Below are 22369 nucleotides of genomic sequence, written 5' to 3'. Positions count from 1 at the left end.
CCCGCCTCAGGGATTGGTTTAGGACCCCAGGAACTCCAAATTAGGATAAGCCCTCCCCTGTAACACCCCTAGGTGGAGAATATTATAATGAGAAGGATAGGCCCTCCCCTATACCTCCCAAAGGTGTTTATTATAATGAGACTGATAATCAATTTATTCATACTATAAATATACCTGTCTTTCCTTTCCTTATTTGAGAGATACCTTTCTACTTTTCTGGTTCTCTCCCTGTGGTCACCCACAATATTGCAATAAAACTTCAGAAACTGAGTCACTGAGTCTTGTAATTCTTTTGGGACGACTCACAATCAATTTGACCCCAAATTTCATGCCACACCATTACCTCAGCTCACTCCAGATTCTTAAAAAAAAAGCTCCCTTTCATGGGCTCACTTGGAGAGTTTCTCCTTCAGAGGAACTTCCTGCCAGGACAATGGCTATAATCTGACTTACCTGGGTAAGCATTCATGTGTTTTGTTATATGCCTTTCTCTGCCTAAGTTTTCACATTTATTTTTATGTCTGTTTCTGTCTAAGAATTTGGTGAACTTCACTTTCATACTGTTTGATGTAGCCTTCTCAGAGCAAGTATGAAGGTAACAAGATAACAGGGAGCCTTCTGGAAAATTCGCTGCTTCTGTGGGGCTAACTTGCATTGCCCCAGATTTGAACTCAGGTCCTCCTGAATCCAAGGCCAGTGTTTTATCCACTGTGCCACCTAGCTGCCCTCAAAACTAAGTTTTTAAAGATACTTTGATCATGGATTTTTTTTCTTATCATAGCCTTAAGTGAACATTGTAAAACCTGGTTTTTTTAAAGTAATTAATGTTGGCGAAGGCTCTTTTGATCCATAAATTAACTCTACCAACCCTACAAGGTTAAGAGCTTCTAGGTAATGAGAAGGGTGAATATGTATGTGTGTTTTTTTTTTTTAATTTTCCAAAACTGTTAAGTAGACAATCAAGGATTTCCTAGGAAACACCCAAATTTTGTAATAGGCAAATTAATGAAGAGAATCCCCTGGATTTAACTTTGGAAAAACAGGTCTTTAGTAAAATATTGGCTTAATTCCCCTTTTGCCAGTGTCAGATGATTTAAGCATGTTGAGAGAGTGTGAAGAAGTTTGTTTTAAGTAAAAAGATTGAGAATGAAAATTTTGTAGCTTGATTTAAAAGCCACTAGACAAAGTTACAGGGGGCTAGGATCAAAATGGAGGCTGCCACATGTCCTATGCCTCTCTCTTTTCACAAGGCAGTTTCTGCTATAGGGGATAGGAGGTATTTGATTACAAATGGTTCTTAAGTACAATTAGATTTATTATAGTTAAAATCTGTTATATACTGCCACTTTAAAAATCTTTTGTAGTGGAATAGTTTAAAGTCAGGAAATCCCATAATATCAAATGATTCAAATAAATAGTTCCTTTGTAAAATAAAATACTAAATAATTAAAATTATAAATTAAGGTTTTATGTGATATCACTTGGAATATAGATCCAGGTATAATTGAATTAATTCTGATCTCATTTTAAGTGAAATTAAGCAACAAACATTTATTTTATTTTTTCCAGTTACATGTAAGGGTAGTTTTCAACATTCATTTTCATAAAATTTAGAGTTCCAAATTTTTCTCCCTCCCTCCCTCCCTTTCCTCCCCCCTTTCTTTCCTCCCCCCTCCATAAGATCACAACCAGGTTATGAATGTGGTAAAAATTATTTGTGGTATAGGCAGCTTTTGAAGGACCTCCCCTTTTGGGGGAGAAAGGATTGAAGGCTCCCTGAAGGGAGGTTGGAGGGCACTTCTGGAATGCTAGCTCTCGAGTCACTTCTAAAACTCGAGTTTGTCCTCTCTGTCTGGGGACTGCTGTCCTGGTAGCGTTCGAAGCAACCTTAGACCGGCAGGCTGTTCAGGTGTTGGGTGAGTTACTTACGGAAAACCCTAAATTCCTTTGAACTACCTAAACTAGAAACGGTCTGAGATTGCACAGGCTAAGTTTAGAGTTAAGAATATCTATCTGTATTTCTATTTTCCTATTTCCTTATCTTTGATTTTTATTAGTTTCACCTTTGTTGTTTAATTAATTCCCAAGTAATAAAATCTGATCCTTTTGTGAACTAAAGCTTAGAGGTTCCTTTCTTATTTGCCTGGGAGAAATATCTAAAAGGGTCCCTCATATTTCCAGGACCCCAGTATTAAGGTGAGTCACCCAAATAACACTCCATATATCAAATTTTGGCCTTCACATATATGTACAATCCACAAGTGTTCTTTTTATCAGTTCTTTCTATGGGGGTGCATAGTAAGCTTCCTCATTCCTTCCTTGGGATTGTCTTGAATCATTGCATTGGTGAGAGTAGTTAAGTCATTCACAATTGCTCATTGAACAATACTGCTGTCACTATACACAATGTCCTCCCAGCTCTGTTCACTTCACTATACACCAAAGTTCATTAGTCTTTCCAGGTTTTTCTGGGATCATCCTGTTTGTCATTTCCTGTAGCACAAGACCATTCCACTACAATCATATAACACAGCTTTTTCCATCATTCCTCAATTGATGGACATTCCCTTGATTCTCAATTCTTAGCCTCCACCAAGAGTTGCTATAAATATTTTTTGTACAATTTTTTCCCCTTTTCTCTTTTTCATGTTTACTATTGTTAACTGTTTCCCTTCCATCCTATTCCCTTCCCCATAATATTTATTCTATTATCCCTCTTCTTTCATCCTATCACTCTTCAAAAGGGATTTGCTTCTGTCTGTCCCCTCCCCCACTCTGCCCTTCCTTCTTTTGCCCCTCTCTCTTTATCCCCTTCCCCTCTTATTTTCCTGCAAGGTTATAGAGATTACTCCACCAAATTGAGTGTGTACATTATTCCCTCCTTGAGCCAATTCTTTTTTTTTTTTCTTATGAGATATTTTATTTTTTCCGTTACATGTAAAGATAGTTCTCAACTTTTGTTTATACATGCTTTACAATTTCAGATTTTTCTCCCTCCCTCCCCTCCCTCCCCCCTCCCCTAGACAGCAGGTAATCTGATATAGGTTATATCTATATATCTCTATACATATACATATAGATATATATATACACACACACATATATATACACATAATAACATTAATCCTATTTCTGCATTAATCCTGTTACAAGAGAAAGAATCAGAGCAGTGATGCAAAACCTCAAATTAGAAAGAAAAAAAAAAACCAACAGCACCCAAAACAAAAGAAATAATATGGTTCAATCAGCATCTATACTCCACAGTTCTTTCTTTCTTTTTTTTTCTTGGATTTGGAGATCCTCTTCTATCATGAGTTCCCTGGAACTCTTCTGTACCATTGCATTGGTGAGAAGAATATAGTCCATCACAGTAGGTCAACACTCAATGTTGATGATACTGTGTACAATGTTCTTCTGGTTCTGCTCATCTCACTCATCATCAGCTCACGTAAGACCCTCCAGGTTTCTCTGAACTCTTCCTGCTCATCATTTCTTACAGCACAATAGTATTCCATTGTATTCATATACCACAACTTGTCCAGCCATTCCCCAATTGATGGGCACCCCCTCAACTTCCAATTCCTTGCTACCACGTAAAGAGCAGCTATAAATATTTTTGTACATGTGGGTCCCTTTCCCCCTTCCATGATTTCTTTGGGCAGAAGACCTAAAAGTGGGATTGCTGGGTCAAAGGGTATGCACAGCTTTATCGCCCTTTGGGCATAATTCCAAATTCCTTGAGCCAATTCTAATGAGATTGAGGTCTTTGAGCCAATTCTGATGAGTGTTAGGCTCATTTACTGCCCATATTAAATAGATTACTCCTTCCATTTGGGTGTGTGTGTTAGTCCCTGTTTGAGGCAACTCTGATGAGTTTAAGGTCTTTGAGCCTTTTCTGATGAGTATAAAATTCATTTACTGCCCTACTCCTCTCCCATCACTTCCCCCACTCCATAAACCTTTTCCTATTTATTTCATATAGGATTTCACCTCTGCCCATCCCCCTCCCTCAGTGCATTCCCCTCACCCCTCAATTTAACCCTAAAGATGTCATCATGGGGCAGCTAGGTGACACAGTTGACAAAGCATCACCCCTGGACCAAGGAGGATCCCAGCCAAAACCTGGTCTGAGACACAAGACAGTCACCCACTGTACAATCCCAGGTATGTCCCCCAACTCCAATTTTTTATGGGTCTCTAGGGTCTTATATTTGAAAGTCAAATTTGCCATTCAGTTCAGGTCTTTTCATCACAAATATCTGAAAGTCCTCTTTTTCATTAAAGTCCCATTTTTTCCTCTGAAAGATTATGCTGAGTTTTGTTGGGTAGGTGATTCTTGGTTGTAATCCCATTTCCTTTGCCTTTTGGAATATCATATCCCATGCCCTCCGGTCCTTTAATGTAGAAGCTGCTAGATCCTGTGCTATCCTGACTGGGGCTCCACAGTACTTGAATTCTTTCTTTTTGGCAACTTGCAATATTTTCTTCTTGACCTGGGAGCTCTGGAATTTGGCTATAATATTCCTGGAGGTTTTCCTTTTGGGATCTCTTTCTGGAGGTAATTGGTGGATTCTTTCAATTTCTATTTTAGCTGCTGCTTCTAGAATTTCAGGGCAATTTTTCCTGAGAATATCTTGGAAGATGATGTCTAAGCTCTTTCCTTGATCATGGTTTTCAGGTAGACCAATAATTTTCAAATTGTCTCTCCTGGACCTATTTTCCAGGTCAGCAGTTTTTCCCAGAAGATATTTCACATTGCCCTTTATTTTTTTATTCATTTGGATTTGCTTTATTTTGTCTTGGTTTCTCATAAAGTCACTGGCTTCCATTTGTTCAATCCTCATTCTTAGGCAATTATTTTCATCAGAGAGCTTTTTCATTTGGCTTTTCAAGCTGTTGATTTTTTTTCTCATGTCTTTCCTGCATCACCCTCATTTCTCTTTCCATTTTTTCCTCTACCTCTCTAACTTTATCTTCAAAGTCCTTTTTGAGCACCTCTATGGCCTGAGACCAATACATATTTTCCTTGGAAACTTCAGATATAGGGGCCCTGATGTTGACATCTTCCTCTGAGGATGCACCTCAGTCTTCCTTGTTACTGAAGAAACTTTCTATGGTCCTCACCTTTCTCTGTCTGCTCATCTTGCTTTTCTTTTACTTGACTTTTAGCTCCTTAAAGTGGGGCACTGTTTCCAGGCTGCAGTATCCCAAGCTTAAGAGGTCCCAGGTGGTATGATATAAGGAGGATCAGGTTCTTCACTGACCTGGCCTGTTCCCTGGTCTGTAGATGACCCCAGGCCAACTTGCTAATCAACCAGCTTTGTGTGTTGTTAGCTGTGGTGAGCCTGTGCCCCTCCCCCACCTGGGCCACTGCTACTCAAGCCTACCTCCTGGTTCTTGGCAGAGGTGAAAAATCCAAGTTCTACCTCAGCACCAGCATAGAACCCTGTAGTCTCCCCCCTGCTCAGGACTCAGCCCTCTCACCAGACCGTGAGCTTAGTCCCAGACAACACTGGTGCTTCAGCTGATTCAGAGGCTCTGGGGATCTCTTTCTCTGGTTAGGCCTTCCTGGGACTGGATCTGTGTCAGGGTGACTGTGGGGTTGGGCCCGACTCCTGTATCAACACAGCAGCTCCCTCCTTCTGACTTTCCAAGCCGTTCTTGGTTAGAAGATGATTTCAGCACATTCTTCTGTGAGTTTTGCTGCTCCTGTCATTTTCCTATGACCTTATTTGGATGTTTTTTTGTAGTGATCCTGTCATGAGTTTGGGAGCTCACTGCCTTTCCTCTGCCATCTTGGCTCCCTTAAGTGAAATTTAGTTGCTAAAAGACTGATGTAAATATGTTTTAAATTCAAAATAAATTTTTTTAGAAATATGGAAAGGGGCAGAGGAAAGGAAGTGAGCCTATTAGTTTTATACGTCTCAGCCCAAGTTTTTTGTTTGTTATTAAGTACTTTTTAAAAAATTTTACTTTTATTTTTTAAAAATAATGTTTTTGAGGAGTCAATAATAGGTAAGGAGCTATTATATGCTAATGAAAGAGCAAAGGGGGCAACCAGGTGGCTCAGTGGATAAATCACTGACCCTGGATTCAGGAGGACCTGGGTTCAAATCCAGCCTCAGGCACTTGACACTTACTGGCTGTATGACCCTGGGCAATTCCCTTAACCCTCATTGCCTTGTAAAAAAAAAAAAGAATAAAGACTTGCCTATGCCCTATCATTCTTTTACAAAGTGTGAAAAGGTTTTCTGGCTATATGGGAAGGGGAGGGTGTCTGGCCTAAGATTGTCTGTTATTAAGTATTTTAAAGCAAAATCATTTGTGTAATATTGAACTCAGGGATGAAAAAGCATCTACTTAGCATAAGTACTAGTTATATCAAGATAAGATGTGATTTTTTCTGTAGTGAATTTCTTATTTTCACCAGTGTGAGATTATAGTCAACATTTATCTTGGATATATGATTCTTGAGAGGTGATTTAACTTAAAACACTGATTATTGGAACTTACTATTTAAGACATTATGGGACTGTTAAGTGATATTATTCTGAGTATGACTCCAGGTATGATCATGGAGGAATGCTTACTAAGCAATGAGCCTGATGCCAGTAACCCTGTGAGGTTTTACATGTATAAACTGCAGGTGGAATTGTCACGGGAAAGGCTGGGAGAACAACTTTTGCCTGGAATTATCATGAAGTTAGGGGAAAAATGTATTCCCTTACTGTATAATTATTTCCCTATTCTTTTATGGTAACTTCCTATAATCATATCAGATGTTAACTAATAAACACAACATTGGATCCTAATCTCTCAGGTAAATACTGAACTGAATCCATGTTAATAATCTGAGATGCTGGTTGTAAGATTTGAATGATTTGACCTGAAATTTTAATCTTTTCTATATTCCAAACAACTAGTGATTAAATATTTAGCTTTGACATGTATTATTAGTTATGTATTTCTTTGTAAGGTAAGTTCTTTTAATTTCTCATAATGGTATTGGGATAATTAGGCAATTGATGCAAAGATTTTGAAATCATGATATGATTTGTTATTTAGTTCATATCACAATTGTCTCAGTTCTGTGTTAAGGAAAGGAATATCAGCATACCTTTGTGTGGTGTATTTTGCAAATGACTTAAAGAGACATCCACTTTTGTTAGGAGTTATTCATTTGAACATAGAAGTTGAAAATGTTTTACTATCCATCACTTACTTACATGATATGAATTGTTATAAAATTAGCCACTTATCATATTTTTTATATCATCACTGAACTTTTTATTACAACTGAAATTAATCTGGCAACTTTTATATAAATTCATTCTTGTACTGGGGCCCATCTTCTCATACAAAGGATTCTGAGACTCCATAGTGGAATCTCATCCTCCAGATGGGGAATTGAATAATGCAAAGCATAAAAATTGGGTACTAATTTTCTGTAACAGCTGGAAACAAAGTGTAAAAGCCCCTAGTCTAAAAGGTTCCAAATTTCAGTCTCTAATGATAGAGGCATAAGGTTTTGAGCTAACTTTCATGATCTGACCTGCTTATTGGCAAGTAATTTAAAATTGTGTTAAGCTCAATTTTGTAGGAGACTTTCAACTGAGGAAGAGGATATAAAGAAGATAGTCAGCTAGGAGGAACTTCTGGGAGATCACCCCTGGAAGAGAGAGATGCATCAAAATGACATCCTGAGAATCAGACATCTATATGAAATGAGACTTTGGGAGACTTAAATGGATATTTTTTCATTGTTTACTTTTTCCCTTTCCGTACATTAATGTGTAAAGTCTACTTACTAAAGGGGACTACCCCTTTGGTTTTGTCAATGTATCACTCAATTGCTCCCCCTTTTCCCTTCACATTGTTACCCATCATAAACCCCATAAATAATGCCCTTTGATTAAGTTTGATTAAGTAATATCAGTTAGTGTTTCATTGAGGAAACTTTATTTTTCAATTAGAATCAGATGAGGAATTGTGAGAAATAATTATTTTTGTCCTCTCTTCCCTCCACTCAAAGGCAAGGCCTCCTGAGAGATTTCATCAATCTCTCCATCAGGGTCAGGAGAAATCCAACCTCACAAGAAATCTTGGATGGAGACAGATACATTTATCTAGATACACAAAGGCTTCTTCCTCCGGGGTGGGGGTAACTTGCTCCCCCCTTCCCCCAATTGAAGAAGAGGACATTCTTTGAATTGATAGCCCAAGGTTGGAGATAATCTCTCTGTGCAGATGTCAACTCTTGGCCCCATTGACCACTTACTGTGTCAAGGGTATTGTGAAGGCCAAAATTGGATATATGGAGCATTAATTTCTCCTTTGAACTTCCCCTTTTATATATTCCTCCCAGGCCAATAAGAAAAGGAGCCTCTGAGCTTTAGTTCATAAAGGATCAGGTTTTATTGCTTGGGAATTAATTAGACCACAAAGGTGAAACCAATTAAGGAAATAAGGAAGTAGACATACAGAGAGATAGTCTTAACTCTAAGCTTAGCCTATTTCCATCATTAACTCACCAACCCCAAACTGCCAGCCAGAACGAGAACCAGCAGACCCAAGACAGAGCACGAAACACGCCACCACTGAACCAACCACCACCAGAGACCCCTTGCCCACGGAAAAGACCATCAACTCCTAGAACACGCACCTCCTACCGGAATTTCCCTCCCTTCTGGTCCCATTCCAATTTTTTTCCTCCCCCAAAAGTAGAGGACCTTCAAAAGCTGCTCAGTAGCATGTGCAATCTCAGGGTGGGCCAGGTGTGGCCCCTCCCAAATGATTCAGCTAAAACTTTCGATATTAATCTTTACCACAAATAATTTTTACCACAGTATATAAGCTCTGTGCCCCAACACCATGAGGTCTTTGGTCTGAGAGAAATGGCCATAGACCTCATTTTTTTAATAACCGACTGGCCATATTAATAAAATGATTAAATTACTCAGATACTATGTCTCTCATGTTTTTAATCATCACAAATGTTTTGTTTCCTTGATTTTCAGGCTCTCCTCTAAATCATCCCTGTCACCTTTTCACTCTGATAAACAAAAAAGAAGTCTAACAGGTCTAGCATCTACTTGTCCCAATTTCGAAGTTATAACAAACACCTCCTAAATACATCAAATTTATCCCCAGGATCTTTATTAGGAATTTCCCTTAGTATATCCTGTTTCCTTCATCTTATAGGATAGCATCCTTTGGACCAACTTCCCAGTGAAAGATTAAGGATGTGCTTCATGAGTCACCCCCCTAACATTGTAAATATACATTTCTTTCTAGATTATCCATTCTGAGCATCAGAGGAAAACACCATACCTGTTTTTTTGTTGTTGTCGTTTTGGTTTGAGTTTCTTTTGCAGGGCAATGAGGGTTAAGTGACTTTCCCAGGGTCACACAGCTAGTAAGTGTCAAGTGTCCGAGGCCGTATTTGAACTCAGGTCCTCCTGAATTCAGGGCCGGTGCTTTATCCAGTGAGCCACCTAGCTGCCCCTCACATACCTTTTACTGTCAGATCACTAGTACCAAGGGAAAACTGTTTTAAGAATTCCTTAATAACTTTTGCATCTTTATGAGTTAGAAGTCATCTTGGAAAAAAGGATATCTCCAAAAAGTTTAGAAAGAAAACTCCTAATTTATACAATATAGAGCACAAGTCATTAAACTCATTTCATACAAATTTCATTAGGACTTTTTTCCTAACTGACTATTCTGAACCCTAAAGTCAAGAGTAACAGAGTCGCACAGTGACACTTTTCTAATCTTCCTTAAAGGAAAGGAGTGCTATATTGGACTAATATATATTAATAGGTCTGCTTGGTTACTAACTATTCCTTAGGTGATAGGAATTCATACTGACAAGCTGACAAGACCTCAGAGCTCCAATACTAGGTCCAAAGTCATTTTCTTGGGGGTAGCTAGGTGGCGCAGTGGATAAAGCACTGGCCCTGGATTTAGAAGGACCAGAGTTCAAATCTGACCTCAGATACTTGACACTTACTAGGTGTGTGACCCTGGGCAAGTCACTTATCCCTCATTGCCCTGAAAAAAAAAGGCATTTTCTTGGTTTCTGATATTTAATGCTTTTCAGAGCAGAAAAGCCAAGTAGAAATTTGAGGCTTAATTCTTGTATGGAGGCAGAAAAATCAATGAGAACCTGTTCTAAGTAAGCTGTTTTCAGGACTTCAGTATTGCTTTTCACAGAATTTGTCAACCAGCCAACATCATCTGTTTATAAAAGAGGAGTTTCCATCACTAATTGATTTTACATATTTTTCAATAGCCTCATCTACCAGCATCATAGTCTTTTCAATATTTATCTCATACCCGGCCTACAGATCTTCCCCATCCACACTCTCTGCTCTCTTTGGAATCTGCACACCAATCTCTGTGGATGATTTGATCATACAGGCAAGTTCCATTAATGTATCATGTGACATTTTCATCATCTGCTCTGAAGTAGCAAACCACAAAGCAGAACCAACATGCAATTTTCTTTACTTTATTTAGGTCCATGATAATCTTTATGTTGCCACATTTGCTGAAGATTTTGTAGATCTGTACCTCAGTGGTGCAAAAGGGCAGGTTCCCAACATACAGCTTTTCTTCAATAACTTGTCTTGGTCCTTCTTGTCAGTCCAGAAGTGCTGGCCATGGTACTGGCCTAGCTACATGTAGAAATCACTCTTCACTGTGCTCAGGAACTCACCTGACATGATGACAGTGAGCACTCTCTTTTTTTTCTTTCTTTTTTTTTTTTGCAGGGCAATGGGGGTTAAGTGACTTGCCCAGGGTCACACAGCTAGTAAGTGTCAAGTGTCTGAGGCCAGGTTTGAACTCATGTCCTTCTGAATCCAGGGCCAGTGCTTTATCCACCTTGCCACCTAGCTGCACCTTCTTTTTTTTTCTTAAGATCATTCATATATAACAGAACCACTTCCAGACCTTGTCTAATTAGACCTCCCTCTGTGAACCCTGATGATAATAGAGCTCTGAAGGGACAGATATCCCCCTATATTTGTATGTAAATAGCTTATCTTTGTTCAGTCCTTTATCATTGTTTTTTTGTTTGTTTGTTTGGTGAGGTTTTTTGTGGAGCAATTGGGGTTAAGTCATTTGCCAGGGACACACAGTGTCAAGTATCTGAGTCTGGATTTTAACTCAGGCCCTCCTTAATCTAGGGCCAGTGCTTTATCCATTGCACCACCTAGCTGCCCCCAAGTCCTTTATCATTGTTCATTCATGTTAATATTTTTGTGTTACTTTTCATTTCGAAGTTTCTCAGCAGTTCTGGTCTTTTCATCAGGAATGATTGGAAATCCTCTATTTCATTAAAGATCCATTTCACCCCTTATAGTACCATATTCAGTTTTGGTGGGTAATTTATTCTTGCCTGTAAATCCATAACCTTCACCTACTGGAATGTCATATTTCAAGCTCTTTGCTCCTCAATAATTATGATGTCTAAGTTAAATGTGCTCCTAACTATGGCTCCTTAGTACTTAAATTCTTTCTCATTGCTTGGAGAATTCTTTTCTTTTGACCTGGAAGCTATGGATTTTGACTATGTTTTCCCTCAGAGTTTTCATTTGGGAGTTTCTTTCAGAAGGTGATCTATTTTTACTTTGCCCACTGGTTCTAAGAAATGGCAGTTTTCTTTTAAAATTTCTTGAAATATTATATTAAGGCTCTTTTTTCTTTTTCTTTTCTTTTTGTAATGTTATCCAGATAGTCCAATGACTCAAAATTTTTCTTTTCAATCAGTTTTCCAGGATAATGGTTTTTGCTATGACCTTACATTTTCATCTTTTTTTTAGCCTTTTGCCTTTTAAAATTTTTAAATATTTCTTCATATTATACACACACACACACACACACACACACATATATAATAGATATAATATTTCTTATTGCCCCATGTTTCCTATTTGATCCATTCTAATTTTTGGAAAGTTTGTTGCATGGGTAAAATTTTGTACCTCTTGTGCCAAGCTTTTAATTCTCTTACCAATTCTTTATACCATACATAGCTCTCATTTCTTTTCCAGTTTTTCCCCTTCAAGCACTCTTATTTCATTTATAAAAGTATTCTAACCCCTTTTTAAAAACTCTTCTTCACTTCTTCCAGAAATTCAAGTGAGTTTGTGCCCAAGCCATGTTTTTCTTTGAGTCATTGCTTATGGATATTTTAGATTCATTCTCTTTTTCTACATTTGTGTCTTGAGTGGCCATGCCACCATACTACCTCATTAAGGTGGGGTTCTGACCATTGTCTGACAAAGCTCTAAGCCCTTCACAGCTTCTGCTTTAGCTGCCTTCATGACCAATGAAACAAATTGGTCTTCTCTGCCCATTTCACTAGGGGAAGCCTTTACATATTTGGGGTAGACACCCCCTTAACTCACCCATGGGATTGTGGCCCATCTATCACTCTTAACCTATTTTAGCCTATCTGCCAAGACAGTTTACCTGGGTATGGCCACTGTGCACGCTACAGCTTTTTGGATCCACAGGTGAGAGTTGAGTGCCTGGTGGACACTGAAGGTGGATGAGCTCTGCAAGCCTTCACACAAAAGGTGCTAGTCCTCCTTGAACACCCATACACCAATAAACACAGTAGAACATGAGCCATTCCCCAACAGATAATGGTTCAATGATTATGAACAGATAAATCTCAAAATAATCTATCCACAACTATGTAAAGAAATGTTCCAAGTCACTAATAATAAGAAAAGTGCAAATTAAAACATCTCTGAGTCTCCACCTCAAACCCATCAGATTAGCAAAGACCATTAAAAAACAAACAAAGAAGGAAAATTACAATTCTTAGAGGAGGTTTGAAGTACAAGCACATGAATATATTGCTGATAGAAGTGTGAAATGCTACGACTGTTTTGAAAAGCAGTTTAGAAATATATTCCCAGACTCATTTAAGCGTGCATACCTTTTCATTTAACAATATTAGGCTTATACTTCAAAGAAATAAAACAAAAAAGGAAAAGTCACAAGTACAAAAATATTTATAGCAGCATTTTTTTTTCTGTAGTGAAGAACTGGAAAGAAATTGAGTGCCCATCAGTCAGAGAATAGCTGAACAATTTATGGTATAAGAATGTAGTTTAATATTATTGTACCATAAATAATCCCCAAATTGATGCACTCACAGGAACCTTTGAGGATTTTATGAACTGATATAGAATTAAGGGAGCAGAAACAGGAAAATAATTTATATAATGACTACAACAGTGTAAAGAAAAAAAAATTGTAGAAGAGTTAAGAACTACAACCAGGGGCAGCTAAGTGGTGCAGTGGATAAAGCACCAGCCCTGGATTCAGGAGGACCTGAGTTCAAATCCAGTCTCAGACACTTGACACCTACTAGCTGTGTGACCCTGGTCAAGTCACTTAACCCTCATTGCCCCCCCCCAAAATATTAAATAAAATAAAATAAAGAACTATAATTAATATACTGGCCAATCATAGTTATAGAAGTTAACAATAAAGTATGCTTGTCAATCCTTGGCATTCAAGATGAAGATTCAAGATGCAGAATGTGGCATACATTCTTGAATATTGCAAATGTATAGATTTGTTTTGCACAACTATATCTGTTCTATGGAAGGGCTTTTAGTTTTCTAAATTTGGGGAGAAGAAGTGGTTTAGGGAGTAGTAGTTAGTGAAAGTGATACTTTAAAAAGAAGAAAAGAGTGGCAAATATTCATTTAAAAATAAACAGAAGGGGCAGCTAGGTGGCACAGTGGATAGAGCACTGGACCTGGATTCAAGAGGACCTGGGTTCAAATCCTGCCTCAATCCCTTGACACTTATTAGCTGTGTGAGCCTGGGCAAGTCACTTAAGCCCAATGGCCTCACCAAAAAAACAAAAACAAAAACAAAAAAATAAATAAACAGAAGGGATCAGAAGGAAGTTCAAGGAAGGATACAGAGAAGGACAGTATCATAACTATCATGTTAAATTTGCATTATACAAAGAAACAGCAAAAGAAAAATGTTTGCAGTGAGGGGAAAAATAAGCTGTTGTAAGGGGCTAAAATTCCAGCTATACTGTCTAAAATATCTAATGAGCGGTTGCCATTAAATTAGAAGCTTTAGCAAGAGTTTAGACTTTTAAGCATTTATTAAGGAGAATCAGAATTTGGTGAAGAGAGAAAGGCCTAGATTCAGCTGTCTATCTCAGGGAGCTCGCATTTCTGCTCCACTCTCCACAAGAGTCCTCAGGAAAGAGAGTGAGCCACACCTCCTTCATCCCACAAGCCTCCTGTGAAACTGGGAACATCCCATCCACTCTTGCACACATATCTCCAAGCTAGTTGGCTGGTAGCCTTGATTGACAGTACCCACATCAAGGAAAGCCACATGGCTTGCCCTCAGATGCCTTCTCCTTATGGCGGAGCTTTCCTACAGTAACTCTCCAGCAGGTGATGTCATTCCAATCATTACACTGTATATAACAGAAGTTTACAGTTTCATAAATAATACCCTTTTTCACTTTTCTAGTGAAATGTCCAGATTTGTTGTTTATTAAATTCATAATAAAAAAAGAAAAAAGCTAAAGAAATGAAGAAAAAAGAGAGAAGGGATGCTTGAATGGGGGCAATCTCCTAGAGGAGAGGGGAAGGAACTAGATCAATAAATAACTATTTATTAAGCACCTACTATGTGTTGAGCAAGGCGCCTAGGTGGCACAGAAGATAGTGCACTGATCCTGGAGTCAGGAAGATCTCAGCTCAAAGCCAGCCTGAGACACTTACTAGCTGTGTTACCTAGACAAGTCATCTAACCCCTATTTGCCTCAGTTCCTCAAATGTAAAATGGGAACACAGTAGGAAAGAAAGTACAAACCATTCCAGTATCTTTGCCAAGAAAATCCCATGGACAACATGGAGTCTGACATGACTAAATGACAACAACAGCAGCAGCATTCCAGGCACTGTACACTAGTGTCAGGTATAAAAAGATTTTTAGGGGCAGCTAGGTGGCGCAGTGGATGGAGCACCAGCCCTGGATTCTGGAGGACCTGAGTTCAAATCTGGCTTTAGACACTTGACACTTACTAGCTGTGTGACCCTGGGCAAGTCACTTAACCCCAATTGCCTCACCAAAATAATAATAATATTTTTTTAATGAACCAATACCTGCTCATATGTAACTTACATTCCATCAGAAGAGGCAACTGTACATATATATGTTATGGAAGCATATTTAAAACCTCCTCTTTAGTAAAATTGAAAAAGTAAGAAATAAAATCTCTATTCCAAAAACCCTTTCCACACTTTTCCCTTTAGGAAAGTAGGTAGAACAAAAGCTAAGGCCTTTCTTATGAAAATGGATAAAGAATGATAACCAAATTGAACACTTCCCTAGATAATATCATTATCTCTCCACTCACCAGATTAGTATCCTGGGACAAAGCCCCAGTTTTATGCTTCCCCCACTCATGAGTTCTGGGTCTTAATCAATGGTATTATTTTAATGATTATAATTTTCATACATGAAGTGTCATAAAACTATTATCCAGGAGATATTTAGTCAGAAAAAGGAGGAGAGCTAGTCATGTAGCAAGATACAGGAACCATTAATAGGTTATAAGAATGTTGTCCTTAACAATGTTAGGTTAGCTAAATTGCACACAGTTTCAGAGGCTGATTGCTACTGAATTGATGCAAACAGTGACATTTCATGTTGCATACTTTTAAATGATAATGGCATTGTTTTAAGCACATTTATATGATGCTTTAAGGTTTATAACACTGATGGCAACCTGGGAACAATCCAGTGATGAAAGTAGTGCAAAAATTATAATCCCACTTTTATAGATGAAAAAAATTGAGACTCAGAAATTTTAAATGATGACTAAGTCACATACCTAGTTCAATCAATTAATCAATGACTATTTATCAAGTCTACCAGGTACTGTGCTAGGCACTAGGGATACAAATACAAAAAAATGAAACAATCCCTAAACAAGAGGAGTTTACATTCTAACAGAGAGATCATACATACATGTATAGAATAGATATAAAAAGAATAAACACAAGTAAACACCAGATAGTGGAGAGTAAGAGGACCAACAATGGCAGGGCGGTGAATCAGGAAAGGCTTCATACTGAGAGCTGAGCTAAATCTTAAAGAAAGGGAGGCCTTCTGTGAGGTAGAATTGAGGAGGGGGAATTTTCCAGGCTTAGTGGACAACCTGTACAAAGGCACAAAGTTGGAAGATGAGGGGCTGTGTTTGAAGAACAGAGAGAAGACCAGTTTTTCAAGCTCTAAGTACGGGAGGAGAAGGTAATGTACAATGAGATTGGAAAGATAGTTTGGGACTAAGCTATGAAAGTCTTTAAAAGCTAAATAGAACCAGGATTATAGCTAGAATCCCCTAACCCTATGGTCAACCCTTTCTGATCCACCCAACTGTTAGAACAGCAACTCCACTGCAAAATTCCTTTTTATTGACTTGTCTGGGTACATGTAGTTACCCACCCAAATCCTCAATTAGAATGTAAGATCCCTGAAGAGAAGAACTATTTTTTTTGGTCTCTGTATCCCCAGGCATGATACTTTTCACATAGTAGTCACTTAATAAACATTTGTTGAATTGTATGAGAGACAAAATCCACCAAAGTATTTCGTAACAACTTTTAACCCTCCCTAAAATAATCATAATTCTATAATAATTAAATCACTGTAAATGTATTTCTGGTTAAAAAAAAAAGCCGTATGGTTAACCTTACCTTGTATGAGGGTAGCCAAAGCTCCTTGCCCTTGCGTTCTGAATCGAAAACAGAAATTGAGTCTAGTAGACATAAACACATGAAAAAGTATTATTTCCAGTTCATTTCCAAACAAGCACCACTATTAGAATTTGAGGGTATGAATATTTCAAAAATGTTTTTTGGATTATGTTAAATGCCTACTGGAAGAAAAAATACTCACCTACAAGTGCCAACTATTGGAATGGCTCCCTGTTTCCACCCTTATTTACAGAAATGAGTAATATTTATAATCTCTTCCCTTCAATGTTTATAGTCTAATAATACTTACATAGCATTTATAACTAAATCAGCAACTCTGAATTTGTCACCAATTTTCCCCATGAAAATAGAAGTTTCAAGATGCAAAAGGTTAACATAATTTTAAGCCTCTCTGAAAATAGCTTAAATTCCCTATTATACCAAACCCAAACTAGCCCAATGAACATAGTGACTACATTCAAATGATATAAGAAATCCCTTTCAGTGTTCCTCCAGGAAAGAATTTTTATAAGAACACTTCACTTGAACAGGAATCATTTATTTATCCTATACCCTCTGAAGTATGGGAGGTAAATATTATTGTCCCATTCCCTTCATAAGTGGAAAAACTAAGACAAATTGGGAAAGCGGAAGGCAAAAAATATAGTGATGCACAATAGTAGAACATCCAGACTAGAACTCTCTCCACTAACAATAATAATTGTATTACGATTATAATGTATAACCTATATCAAATTGCTTACTGGCTTTGGGAATCAAGAGGGAAGGGTGGAAAAAAATTTGGAACTCAAAAAATACCTTTACATGTAATTGAGAAAATTTTATATCAATAAATAACTTTAAAAATTAATAATAATTGTATCGATAATGGTTCACATAGATATTTATTTATCGTTATATACTGCTTTAACATTTGCAGAGGGGCTGCTAGGTGGCGTAGTGGATAGAGCACCCGCCCTGGAGTCAGGAGTACCTGAGTTCAAATCCGGCCTCAGACACTTAACACTTACTAGCTGTGTGACCCTAGGCAAGTCACTTAATCCCAATTGCCTCACTAAAAAAAAAAAATGTGCAGAGAACATTGCATTCATTAACTCATTTGATCACTAGCTTAGTAGTTCTTAAAATATAGCCTATGGACCACTAATAGTCTTTGTAGGTCCTTCAGGCATATCAGTGCAATAGTCTCTTTTAGTATTAATGTTTAGAAAATGACTATGTCTGTTTTGATTTGGGGCATGACTTAATCCCACTGCTGTGCCTTAATCATTAACCCCAATTGCCTCATTAAAAAAAAATTTTTTTTTAATTTTGATGAGGTGTATTTTTTTTTGTTGGTAGTAACAAAATGAATATTTTTTTTTTGCACGGCAATGGGGGTTAAGTGACTTGCCCAGGGTCACACAGCTAGTAAGTGTCAAGTGTCTGAGGCCGGATTTGAACTCAGGTACTCCTGAATCCAGGGCCGGTGCTTTATCCACTGCGCCACCTAGCCGCCCCCCGAAAATGAATATTTTTAAAATAATTTTGAATTTAAATACATAAAACCCCCTCTCCCAAAAAAAGTATTTCCATGTACACAGCACAACATAAAAAAGGATTCACTATAAAACCATGAATTTACATTTCACATTGTTTTTTTCTTAATTTTTAATTTTTGTGGGGCAATGGGGGTTAAGTGACTTGCCCAGGGTCACACAGCTAGTAAGTGTCAAGTGTCTGAGGCTGGCTTTGAACTCAGGTCCTCCTGAATCCAGGGCTGGTGTTTTATCCACTGTGCCACCTAGCTTCCCCTCACATTGTATTTTTTTTTTAAACTGTCTAATAACTACTACACATTGTTTTCGAAGCAACTCTTTTTTTCTATGCTTCCTTCCAAATTTTCTTTTATTCTCTGCTATGTACTTTTTCTATTTTTTCCCTTCCTCTTTAACATCAATATTCCCCCAGTGAAAGAATTTAAACACCAGGCTTTAAACCTAACAGGACACTTATTAACCTCTCAGTGCCCCAGGTAACTTTCTAAGACTACAAGTTTCAGAGAAAATGTTGACTTACATCAGAAAAGGAGGTTCCTCACTAGCAGCTCCCCGTCCTTAAGAAATCACAGGAGGCAGCTTCTTGGCAGCTAGGTGGCACAGTGGATAAAGCAACCAGGCCTGGAGTCAGGAGGACCTGAGTTCAAATCTGGCCTCAGACATTTGGCACTTACTAGCTGTGTGACCCTGAGCAAGTCACTTAATCCTCATTGCCCTGCAAAAAAAAAGAAAGAAAAGAAAAGAAAAGGAAAAAAAAGAAATAACAGGCTTCAGGCCTCCAAGTCATGGCATAAAGGGGCAGCCAGGTGGCACAGTATACAGATCATCAGCCCTGGAGTCAGGGGAACCTGAGTTCAAATTCAACCTCACACACTAGTGTGTGACCCTGGGCAAGTCCCTTAACCCTGATTGCCTCCAAAATAATAATAATAATAATAATAATAATAATAATAATAAATAGTATACCATGATCTCCAAAGAATCAAATTTAGAAAACAAGAGGAGAGACAGGAAGTAGCACAGGTCAGATTTGAACCTAGCTCCTTTGACCCTGGAGCCACTGTTTTTTTCCATTGTACTATGCTGCAGATTATGCATCTATCTCATCAAGGAGGAAAAGCACCATATTTAGCAAAGAACAACTTAATATTTTAAGGGGGGGGAGGGGGGAGGGGAAATGAGCTGCTCTGGATTCCAACAGCTTAAGAAGACAAACGGTCCTAGAGAATTCATCTCCAAGTCAAATTCTTGAGGAGGACCTCTGCGTGGATGAGTTAGCACCACCAAATGCAAGCAAGCAGGTCCTTGGATGTGGGGAAATGAGTCTAGTCAGGGGACTGGACAAAAGAAGTACCAGCTCCAAAGAGACAAGACTTCCGTTTCAGCTCCAGAGTTTTCCTCCTTATGATATAGTGCTTCACAAGGACAACACTTTGGTTCCCTCCCAAAAATGAGACTCTCAACTGAATTTCAGCTTTCCATCTTCTTCAGGCTGGTGTTCTAGAGTGTATCTTCTTGGGCCCTACAGCAGCCAGACCACTATGTTGTATACACCTACTTTAATAGAGGATCAGAGAGGCAGCTAGGCGGCACAGTAGATAGAATACTGACCCTTGAGTCAGGAGGATCCTGTGTGATCCCAGGGAAGTCACTTAACCCCAATCGCCTCAAAAAAAAAAAATAGAGGACCCAAACAACAATGTTCTTTGGAGCAGTCCTGAACAATGGAATTGTTGTACTCACTCTATCATCCATTGCTTTTCCATCTGGACAGGAGCTTCTGCTGTAGCAGCCACCAAAACTGCTGGCTTATCATCTCATCTTCCAGCTACAACAGCTGGATATCTATTGGACAACAGATGGAAAACAACATCTCAGCATCAGTCACCACAGGGGCATCAAAGTCAGATACAACCACTCCAATTTTTGAGGGTGAAAGAGCAGCCAAATCAATCGTTCCCTTCTCAACCAGCAAGAACAATTGTAGCCCATCAATCTATCTAGCATAAATGGTCTGCTTAGGTCTTCATTGTTTCTCCCCAAGATCTGACTATCTCCCCTCCTTCCCCTCATTGAGATGTGGTTGAGATATCAAGTGCTTGAGCCAAGCAACTAAATGGTACAGATGGCTTCCTAGATAACTTTAATGATGACTTCTTGAGTCATCATGGAGAATAAGGATCTTTTACCATCATGTGACAGACACTATAATAAAAGTCTTTACCTTGTTTGTCCATAAGGGGTAGATGCAGTCTGAAGGTACTTGAGCATGTTCAAGTACAAGCCCAGTGATGAGGTAGGATTTTGTGTTGTTTGGTTTGTATGTTTGGTTTTTGTCCTGTAGATCAGTAAGTAATTAATTCAGAGTTTATCTAGGGACATTACTAACAACAGCAACAAACAAAAACATCAGGCTTTAAACACAATACTAGGGTTACTAACCTCTCAGTACCCCCAGGCAAAGTTTCTTTTCTTTTTTTTTTTCCAATCTTAATAGTATTTTTTTTTTTGCAGGGCAATGAGGGTTAAGTGACTTGCCCAGGATCACACAGCTAGTAAGTGTCAGGTGTTTGAGTTCGAATTTGAACTCAGGTCCTCCTGAATCCAGGGCCAATGCTTTATCCACTGGGCCACCTAATCTTAATAGTATTTTTTTCCAGTTACATGTAAAAATAGTTTTCAACATTTGTTTATGTAAGATTTTTAGTTCCAAATTTTTCTCCCTCCCTCACTTCCCTCCCCCCTGCTGAGAAGAGTTAAGTCTATTACAGTTGATCATCACACAGTGTTGCTGTTATTGTATACAATGTTCTCCTGGTCCTGCTCACTTCACTCAGCATCAGTCCACTTAAGTCTTTCCAGGTTTTTGTGAAATCTTCCTGTTCATCATTTCTTTTTTTTATTATAAAAGTATTTTATTATTTTCCAGTTACATGTAGAGATAGTTTTCAACATTTGTTTTTTTTTCTTTTTTTTTTCTTTGTTTTTTTTTTAGTGAGGCAATTGGGGTTAAGTGACTTGCCCAAGGTCACACAGCTAGTAAGTGTTAAGTGTCTGAGGCCGGATTTGAACTCAGGTACTCCTGAATCCAGGGCCGGTGCTCTATCCACTGCGCCACTTAGCTGCCCCAACATTTGTTTTTATAAGATTTCTAGTTTCAAATTCTTCTCCCTCCCTTTTCCCCTCCCCAAGACAGCAAGTAATCTGATATAGGTTATATATGTACAATAACATTAATCATATTTCTGCATTAGTCATGTCTTAAGAGAAGAATCAGAGCAAGAGGAAAAACCTCAAAAAAGAAAAACAACAGCACCAAAGACAAAATAAATGGTTCAATCTGCATCCATATTCCACAGTTCTTATTTTTCTGGATTTGGAGAGCCTTTTCCATGATGAGTCCTTTGGAACTATGTTGTACCATTGTATTGCTGGGAAGAATCAAATCTATCACAGTTGATCAACACATAATGTTGTTGATACTGTGTATAGTGTTCTCCTGGTTCTGCTCATCTCACTCATCATCAGTTCATGCAAGTCCTTCCAGGTTTCTCTGAATTCTGCCTGTTCATTGTTTCTTACAGCACAATAGAATTCCATTACATTCATATATCACAACTTATTCAGCAATTCCTCAATTGATGGGCAGTCCCTCAATTTCCAATTCCTTGCCACCACAAAAAGAGCAGCTATAAATATTTTTGTACATGTGGGTCCTTTTCCCTTTTTTATGATGTCTTTGGGAAAAAGACCCAATAGTGGTATTGCTGGGTCAAAGGGTATACACAGCCCCATAGCCCTTTGGGCATAACTCCAAATTGCTCTCCAGAATGCTTGGATCAGTTCACAACTCCACCAACAATGCATTAGTGTTCCAATTTTTCCACAGCTCCTCCAACTTTCATTATTTTCCTTTTATTATCATATTAGCCAATCCGATAGGTGTGAAGTGGTACCTCAGAGTTGTTTTAATTTTCATTTCTCTAATCAATAGTGATTTAGAGCATTTAAAAAAAAATTTTTTTTTAGTGAGGCAATTGGGGTTAA

The 22369-nt window shown here is 38.2% G+C and overlaps 1 pseudogene; it reads right to left on the bottom strand.

Moving 5' to 3' along the window:
- Window positions 1-10266: 10266 nt before the first annotated feature.
- Window positions 10267-10727, bottom strand: LOC122733033 (annotated as a pseudogene).
- Between the last annotated feature and the right edge of the window lie 11642 nt (window positions 10728-22369).

Source organism: Dromiciops gliroides, chromosome 1 (genome assembly GCF_019393635.1).
Source record: "Dromiciops gliroides isolate mDroGli1 chromosome 1, mDroGli1.pri, whole genome shotgun sequence".
NCBI classification, from domain to species: Eukaryota; Metazoa; Chordata; class Mammalia; order Microbiotheria; family Microbiotheriidae; genus Dromiciops; species Dromiciops gliroides.
Note: the sequence above shows the minus strand (reverse complement) of the source record. Positions and strands in the feature narration are given on the sequence as shown.